This window comes from Lynx canadensis, chromosome A2 (assembly GCF_007474595.2).
Source record: "Lynx canadensis isolate LIC74 chromosome A2, mLynCan4.pri.v2, whole genome shotgun sequence".
Classification (NCBI taxonomy): Eukaryota; Metazoa; Chordata; class Mammalia; order Carnivora; family Felidae; genus Lynx; species Lynx canadensis.
In genome coordinates, this window is record NC_044304.2 from 168,927,399 (window position 1) to 168,936,341 (window position 8,943).

An 8,943-nucleotide genomic window follows, 5' to 3' on the forward strand; every position below is an offset into this window, starting at 1 on the left:
ATTTGGATTGTTGTATTTTCATTTTCGTTTGTTTCCATATATTTTTTAATTTCTTCTCTAATTGCCTGGTTGACCCATTCGTTCTTTAGTACAGTGTTCTTTAACCTCCATGCTTTTGGAGGTTTCCAGACTTTTTCCTGTGGTTGATTTCAAGCTTCATAGCATTGTGGTCTGAAAGTATGCATGGTATGATCTCAATTCTTGTATACTTATGAAGGGCTGATTTGTGACCCAGTATGTGACCTATCTTGGAGAATGTTCCATGTGCACTTGAGAAGAAAGTATATTCTGTTGCTTTGGGATGCAGAGTTCTAAATATATCTGTCAAGTCCATCTGATCCAATGTATTATTCAGGGCCCTTGTTTCTTTATTGACCGTGTGTCTAGATGATCTATCCATTTCTGTAAGTGGAATGTTAAAGTCCCCTGCAATTACCACATTCTTATCAATAAGGTTGCTTATGTTTGTGAGTAATTGTTTTATATATTTGGGGCTCCCATATTCGGCGCATAGACATTTATAATTGTTAGCTCTTCTTGATGGATAGACCCTGTAATTATTATATAATGTCCTTCTTCATCTCTTGTTACAGCCTTTAATTTAAAGTCTAGTTTGTCTGATATAAGTATGGCTACTCCAGCTTTCTTTTGACTTCCAGTAGCATGATAAATAGTTCTCCATCCCCTTACTTTCAATCTGAAGGTGTCCTCAGGTCTAAGATGAGTCTCTTGTAGACAGCAAATAGATGGGTCTTGTTTTTTTTATCCATTCTGATACCCTATGTCTTTTGGTTGGCACATTTAGTCCATTTACATTCAGTGTTATTATAGAAAGATATGGGTTTAGAGTCATTGTGATGTCTGTAGGTTTCATGCTTATAGCGATGTCTCTGGTACTTTGTCTCACATGATCCCCCTTAGGATCTCTTGTAGGGCTGGTTTAGTGGTGATGAATTCCTTCAGTTTTTGTTTGTTTGGGAAGACCTTTATCTCTCCTTCTATTCTAAATTACAGACTTGTTGGATAAAGGATTCTCGGCTGCATATTTTTTCTGTCCAACACATTGAAGATTTCCTGCCATTCCTTTCTGGCCTGCCGAGTTTCAGTAGAGAGATCAGTCACGAGTCTTTTGGGTCTCCCTTTATATGTTAGAGCACGTTTATCCCTAGCTGCTTTCAGAATTTTCTCTTTATCCTTGTATATTGCCAGTTTCACTACGATATGTTGTGCAGAAGATCGATTGAAATTACGTCTGAAGGGAGTTCTCTGTGCCTCTTCGATTTCAATGCCTTTTTCCTTCCCCAGATCAGGGAAGTTCTCAGCTATTATTTCTTCAAGTATACCTTCAGCACCTTTCCCTTTCTCTTCCTCCTCTGGAATACCAATTATGTGTAGATTATTTCTCTTTAGTGCATCACTTAGTTCTCTAATTTTCCCCTCATACTCCTGGATTTTTTTATCTCTCTTTTTCTCAGCTTCTTCTTTTTCCATAATTTTATCTTCTAGTTCACCTATTCTCTCCTCTGCCTCTTCAATCCGAGCTGTGGTCATCTCCATTTTATTTTGCATCTCATTAATAGCATTTTTTAGCTCCTTCTGGCTGTTCCTGAGTCCCTTGATCTCTGTAGCAATAGATTCTCTGCTGTCCTTTATACTGTTTTCAAGCCCAGTGATTAATTTTATGACTATTATTCTAAATTCACTTTCTGTTACATTGTTTAAATCGTTTTTGATCAGTTCGTTAGCTGTCATTATTTCCTGGAGGTTTTTTTGAGGGGAATTCTTCCATTTTATCATTTTTGATAGTCCCTGGAGTGGTGCGGAACTGCGGGGCACTTCCTCTGTACTGTCTTGAATAACTTGCATTGGTGGGCGGGGCTGCAGTCAGACCTGATGTCTGCCCCCAGCCCACTGCTGGGGTCACAGTCAGACTGGTGTGTACCTTCTCTTCCCCTCTCCTAGGGGTGGGATTCACTGTGGGGTGGTTTGGCCTGTCTGGGCTACTTGCACATTGCCAGGCTGGTGCTGGGGATCTGGCCTATTAGCTGGGGTGGATTGGCAAGGTGCACAGGGGCGGGAGGGGCAGGCTCAGCTCGCTTATCCTTTGGTGATCCGCTTCGAGAGGGGCCCTGCGGCAGCGGGAGGGAATCAGACCCGCCAGAGGGATGGATCCACAGAAGCACAGCGTTCGGTGTTTGCGTGGTGCAAGCAAGTTCCCTGGCAGGAACTGGTTCCCTTTGGGATTTTGGCTGGGGGATGGGCGAGGGAGATGGCGCTGGTGAGCGCCTTTGTTCCCCTCCAAGCTGCGCTCTGTTGTCCGGGGCTCAACAACTCTCCCTCCTGTTGTCCTCCGGCCCTCCCGCTCTCTGAGCAGAGCTGTTAACTTATAACCTTCCAGATGTTAAGTCCCGCTTGCTGTCCGAACACACTCCATCTGGCCCCTCCCCTTTTGCAAGCCAGACTCGGGGGCTCTGCTTTGCCGGCGGGCTGCCCCTCTGCCCTGGCTCCCTCCCGCCAGTCCATGTAGCGCGCACTGCCTCTCCACCCTTCCTACCCTCTTCCGTGGACCTCTTGTCTATACTTGGCTCCGGAGAATCCATTCTGCTAGTCTTCTGGCAATTTTCTGGGTTATTTAGGCAGGTGTGGGTGGAATCTAAGTGATCCACAGGACGGGGTGAGCTCAGTGTCCTCCTACCCCGCCATCTTCTCAGAAGCCCCAAGAGACTCTTAAATATGGAGAACAGACAGAGTTACTGAAGGGGTTGTGGGAAGGGGGATGGGCTAAATGGGTAAGGGCCATTAAGGAATCTACTCCTGAAATCGCTGGTGCACTATATGCTAACTAATTTGGATGTAAATTTAAAAAAAATAAATTAAAAAAATAAAATGGTTAAGATGCTGAATTTTGTGTTATGTATATTTTACCCCCCTCCACACACAAAGGATAAAACATGGCATCCTATAAGCCATATGAGGTGAGGTTAAGGGTGAGAGTACGAAGCTGAACAATTCTCCTCAGAAGACAAACTGTGGTTTATTAAGAAAATATTCATAGGACTTTTGGTAAAATCAGGTGAGGCTGGGACACAGTGTAAGAGAGAGAGAGAGAGAGGTCATGATACAGAGTTACACTGCTCCATACAAGTGAGACAAACATGCTGTCTCCAGACGGAAACTTACTCTTATGTAAACTGGTTTTTGGTTTTTGGCTGCCTTCCTTGACTTGTACCCTTGGAAATAGGTCAGATTGGGGCCCAAAGATTTAAGAAAGAGGGGGGAGGAGCAGTCTCCAGAGAAGCGGGTGTTTCCAGGACCTGGAGAGCCCAGTTCTTGCTGTTAGTGTTGCCTGGGAATGAAGGCAAGTAGGGTATGTCTTCATGATGAAAGGGAGGCAGTGGGGAGAAGGCCACGAGCTAGCAGGGCTGGGCTGAGCCTTTCAGGGAGGGTCATGGCTAAGTATTGGCTTAGGACAGACAGTAGATCAATAGGACAGAGTAGGAAGCCCAGAAATAGATACACACATATATGGCCAATGTGTTTTCAAAAAAGCATGAGAAAATTTTAACAAAGAATGTCTTTTCAGTAAGTAGTGCTGGAACAATGGAATAGCCGCATGGGAAAAGAGCCTGAACCTCGATCTTACCTCACTCTATGCACAAAAACGTAACACAAGATGGATTTTATATCTAAACATAAAATCTTAAACTCTAAACCTTCTGGAAGAAAACATAGGGAGAGCTTTCTGAACTTGAGATATGCAAACATTTCCCTAAACATGAAACAAAGTCAAAACAAAACAAGAATTAAAAAACCCTTACCAACCACAGAAGTAAAATGAACTGAACTTCACGAAAATCAACAATTTGTACATAAAAATGCACCTTTAAGAAAATGAAAAAATAAGCTATGAACTGGAAGAAAATATTTTCAATACATATAACTGGCAAATACTCCAAAATATACAAGAATCTTCCATGAATCATTAAGAAAAAGACAGTCCAGTGAAAAATGGGGGAAAACTTCACGTGACAACTTGCACATCATCATTAGTTATCAGGGAAAAAGTCCAATGGAAATCATAACGAGATATCATTTCACACCCGCTAGAATAAATAATAACTTAAAAGTCAAACATTACCTGTTTGAAGATTAGTGACCATCTAGAACTTTGAGTCACTTTTGGAGTAAGGGTGGTGGTTTCCTATAAAGTTAAATAGACTTACCCTATGACTTAGAAACTCCACTCCTTGTACTGAGCAAAGAGATATGAAAAGCTATGTCCACAAAAAGACTGGTATAGAATTTTAAACCATTTATTCATAATAGCCCCAAGCTGTAATCAGCTCAAATGTCCATCAACAACAATAACCAAAAACTGTGGTATTGTCATACTACAGTAATAATACTCAGCAATTAGAAGGGATGAGCTACCAAGAGAGGAAACCCCCTGGATGACTCTCATGGACACTATACGTTTTTACTGTTGTTGCTTATACAGGTGTATACAGCTGTCAAAACTCATTGACTCTACTCCTATGATCTTCACATTCTACTGTATATACCTACAAATCCTAAGAATTCCAATTATCAACTGTTTAAAAGATACACACTTTAAAGTACAAAGGGAAATATAGTTAAATTAAAGAATAAGAAAAGATATACTATGCAAATCTAACAAAAAGAAACCTAGGCTTGGGGTGCCTGGGTGGCTCAGTTGGTTAAGTGTCCAACTTCAGCTCAGGTCATGATCTCACGGTTTGTGAGTTCGAGCCCCGCGTTGTGCTCTGTGCTGACAGCTCAGAGCCTGGAGCTGCTTTGGATTCTGTATCTCCCCCTCTCTCTGCCCCTCCTCTGCTCACATTCTGTGTCTCTCTGTCTCTCAATAATAAATAAACGTTAAAAAAATTATAAAAAAAAGAAACCTAGGCTAGCTATATTAGTATCTGACATAGTAGACTTTTTTTTTTTTTTTTAATTTTTTTTTCAACGTTTGTTTTTATTTTTGGGACAGAGAGAGACAGAGCATGAACGCGGGAGGGGCAGAGAGAGAGGGAGACACAGAATCGGAAACAGGCTCCAGGCCCTGAGCCATCAGCCCAGAGCCCGACGCGGGGCTCGAACTCACGGACCGCGAGATCGTGACCTGGCTGAAGTCGGACGCTCAACCGACTGCGCCACCCAGGCACCCCTGACATAGTAGACTTTGATACAAGGACTGTTTTAAAATGTGAAGACATTTTGCATAATGATAAAAGGGTCAATTCACCAATAAGACATAAAAATCTTGCAAATAATAATATAAGTTTAAAATTATTTAAAAAAATGTTACAGAATTCAAAGGAGAAGTATGTAAATCTACAACCACACTCTATTAATATATTTATATAGAAGGGTGAAAAAATTTGAACAACACTATTAATCATTTTAACTTATTTAAATGTAGTGCACATAGCAGCTGCGGAAAACACATTCTTCTCAAGTATGTGGAATGTTCATAAAGATAGAACATATATTGGGCCATAAAACAAGTCTCAATCAATTTAAAAAATTTCCTGACTCAATTTTCTTCTTCTGTTGTTGTCATCTTGACAACCAGAAACATTGTACCTAATTGAGAAGGTCAGAGAGTTTAAACCAATAGTCCTGAAGCAAGCAGAAAATCACAACTGTGTTAAGTCCTGTGTGCATGTGACAAGGTTTACAATGGGGGAGAGAGCTGGTTCAGCGATAGAAGCAGGGAGAAGGGCACAGCACAGCAGAGACAAGCACAGGTGGATCGTGCAGGGTTTTGTTGTTCGTGGTAGGAAGTTCGAATTTTCTCTGATACACACAGTGGGTGCAGTAAGATGTTAAGCACAGAAGGGGCATGAACTTTCATTTTAAAAACTGCTCTGGCTACAATATAGAGAAAGGTGATATAACAAGAACAGATGTGGTAGAACACTTAGTAGGTTCCACAGTTCAGGAACCACATTTTCAAAGGGAGTTGCCTGCCTTCATTCCTCCCCAGGGTGGGAATGGCTGCCGCTCTGGAGGTGACTTGGGCTGGATATTGCAGATGGAACAACACCTAAAGGAGACTAAGACCAAAGGGGTCAGTGCCCCTAAGGGGCTGTACTGAGCCAAACACCCCCATGGTCTGGGTGGTTTGTGCAGGAGAGATAAACTTCTGTCTATCACTGGAGACTTGGGTCTCAGCAGTGCAGCAGCTAGGGACCCCAGAAGATGAGAATAATTTGCAATGAGAGGTATTATAGGAACAGCACTTATACGCTGATAGAGCGCCTGAACTCTGTTTTGTTTCTCTCTGCTTTGTTTTGAAATCTTGGGACTTTACAAGTGTAGACTGAGTGGAAATGTGAGTGCTAGTGAAGTGATACGACACGCTTTGAAGGGGTGGACGATCAAGCTAATTACTCACGGAAAACTTCTGTTATTATTGCAAAAGTATCAGCAAGAAAGAAAACAAAAATCATAATATAAAGTCATTCACTCTCAAGAGCTGCCTTATGAAACATATAATAAATATCCTGTAAAATCTTACTTTTCTTTTGTTTTCAAAGCGGAAGAATGTATAAGAACACCTGAAGCTAACATGCAGAGTGACAGGAGATTAAAATGCAGAAACCATGAAGTCTTCTTTTATAATACTGAATTTAATTGTAAAGGCTGGAGCTGCCGAGTAACTGGGGAAACATTTATCAAGCTTGCTGCCAAAGCCGTGGTGAAACCGTGATGCAGGACAAACAAAGCACAACTGATAAGGTGTCTCTGTTAAATAACATATTTGCAGGAAAATTATGAGTATGACCAGCAGCAACTTTTCCAAGTAGGACAAAGATAACATAATTCCCTGAAAACTGATGAAGTCATGGGGCACCTGGGTGGCTCAGTTGGTTAAGCTTCCAACTTCAGCTCGGGTCATGATCTCACAGTTCGTGGGTTCAAGTCTCACATTGGGCTCTGTGCTGACAGCTCAGAGCCTGGAGCTTGCTTCCAATTCTCTCTCTCTCTCTCTCTCTCTCTGCCCCTCCCCTGCTTTCACTCTGTCTCCCTTTCTCTCAGAAATAAATAAACATGAAAAAAATTTTAAATTATGAAGTCACTGAACTTATGAACTCAGCTAATCCTTTGGTGTTTGCTAGCTATGAACTGAATAAAGACTGTGAAGACATTTTGCAACCGCAAAATTCTGACAAATTGTACAATTGGAGAAGAGATTTTCCAATATATAGGCAACTTCCTGGCATTAATGATAGATTGGAGTAGAACATAGACTGGAAATGAGGCACTGGGATGAGATCAGATGGGCTAAAGCCACATTAGCCAGCCCCAGAGCAGACATTCCATGCAGTCAGTCCATCACACTGGAAACAAAATCTACTTGCTGGTATGTTCGACAGAGAGGTTCTTGACACTTTAGAGAGGCACAACATTGTTAATCATGTTAAGTACTTGCTCAGCTTGCTGGAGTATGGCATTGACTATAATCAGACTCTATTTAAGAAGGAATCACTTAGGCTTTTCATATGGAAAAGTCCTCAAATCCATTTGTTATGAGAAAATTACAAAATATTTCTTAACAAAACCTTCCGTCATTGGGATTATCTGTAAGTTTAGGACCAGTAGAGGACCTTACAAATACATTTACTAATAAGAACAACCTAATTTTACCCTTACAAGTAAAATGCCAACTCCCAGTGTTGGTTGGTACTAATACACAGTTGCTTAACTGATAAAACGCTATATCTTCATCTTAAAGTAACTAATGTCAAGGTGGACATCATTTCTTACCAACTGAGGTCCGTGCTCACTGAGGAATTGAGTTTTGTGCGTGCATTTGAAAAAATCTGTTTCTTACTGTATTTGGTGTTGTTTGAAAGTTTAAAGTTAATGGTATTTGGCTTTTTAAATATTTATATTTAAGGGGCTCCTGGGTGGCTCAGTGGGTTAAGCGTCCGACTCTTGGTTTCGGCATAGGTCATGATCTCAGTTCATGAAATCAAGCCCTGTGTGGGGCTCCATGCTGACAGTGCAGAGCCTGCTTGGGATTCTTTCTCTTCCTCTCTCTGCCTCTCCCCGACTCGTGCTCTCTCTATCTCTCAAAATAAGTGAAATACACTTATAAATAAATAAATACTTTAAAAATTCACTGTAATAAAAACAAGTGATGCTTCTTTTCCATTGGTATAAGATACTTGGCCTGGTAAAAGTAAAGTACCATCCAGTCATCAGTGTAAAGGACTGCTATTTTTCATGTATAATCTACCAATTTCTCCATAATTATGCTTGAGAAATATGTTACAATTCCGTAGGTATTCTTTTCTTATTTTTTTTAATGTTTATTTATTTTTGAGACAGAGAGAGACACAGCATTAGCAGGGAAGGGGCAGAGAGAGAGGGAGACACAGAATGTGAAACAGGCTCCAGGCTCTGAGCTGTCAGCACACAGCCCAACGCGGGGCTCGAACTCACGAACTGTGAGATCATGACCTGAGCCGAAGTCGGACGCTTAACCGACTGAGCCACCCAGGTGCCCCAAGGTATTCTTTTCTTATTAAAGTCTCATAATAATCTTGGAAGTGTTTTGATAATTAAAATAACCATTAAACAGAATGTCACTTAATAGCCAGTTATTTTTCCATATTTCCGATCACTTTTATTTATCAACATTACCCTTTTAGAAAAATTGGAAGTCAAAAAGTTTAAATTGCTCAAGGTCACACAGCTAGGGAAAATCAGAGCCAATATTTTACTCCAGGTATTTCTGAGTCCAGAATACATGTGCTTATATGCTATACTATAGTTTCATTCCTTTAAATAAGTTAGGAAATATGGTAAATCAGATATTCCAAATATCTTTCTGCTACAAAATACCTAGAAATGTGGGGTACACTACCACATATGTCATTTAACATGAATTGCTGAACTCATAAGGAATAA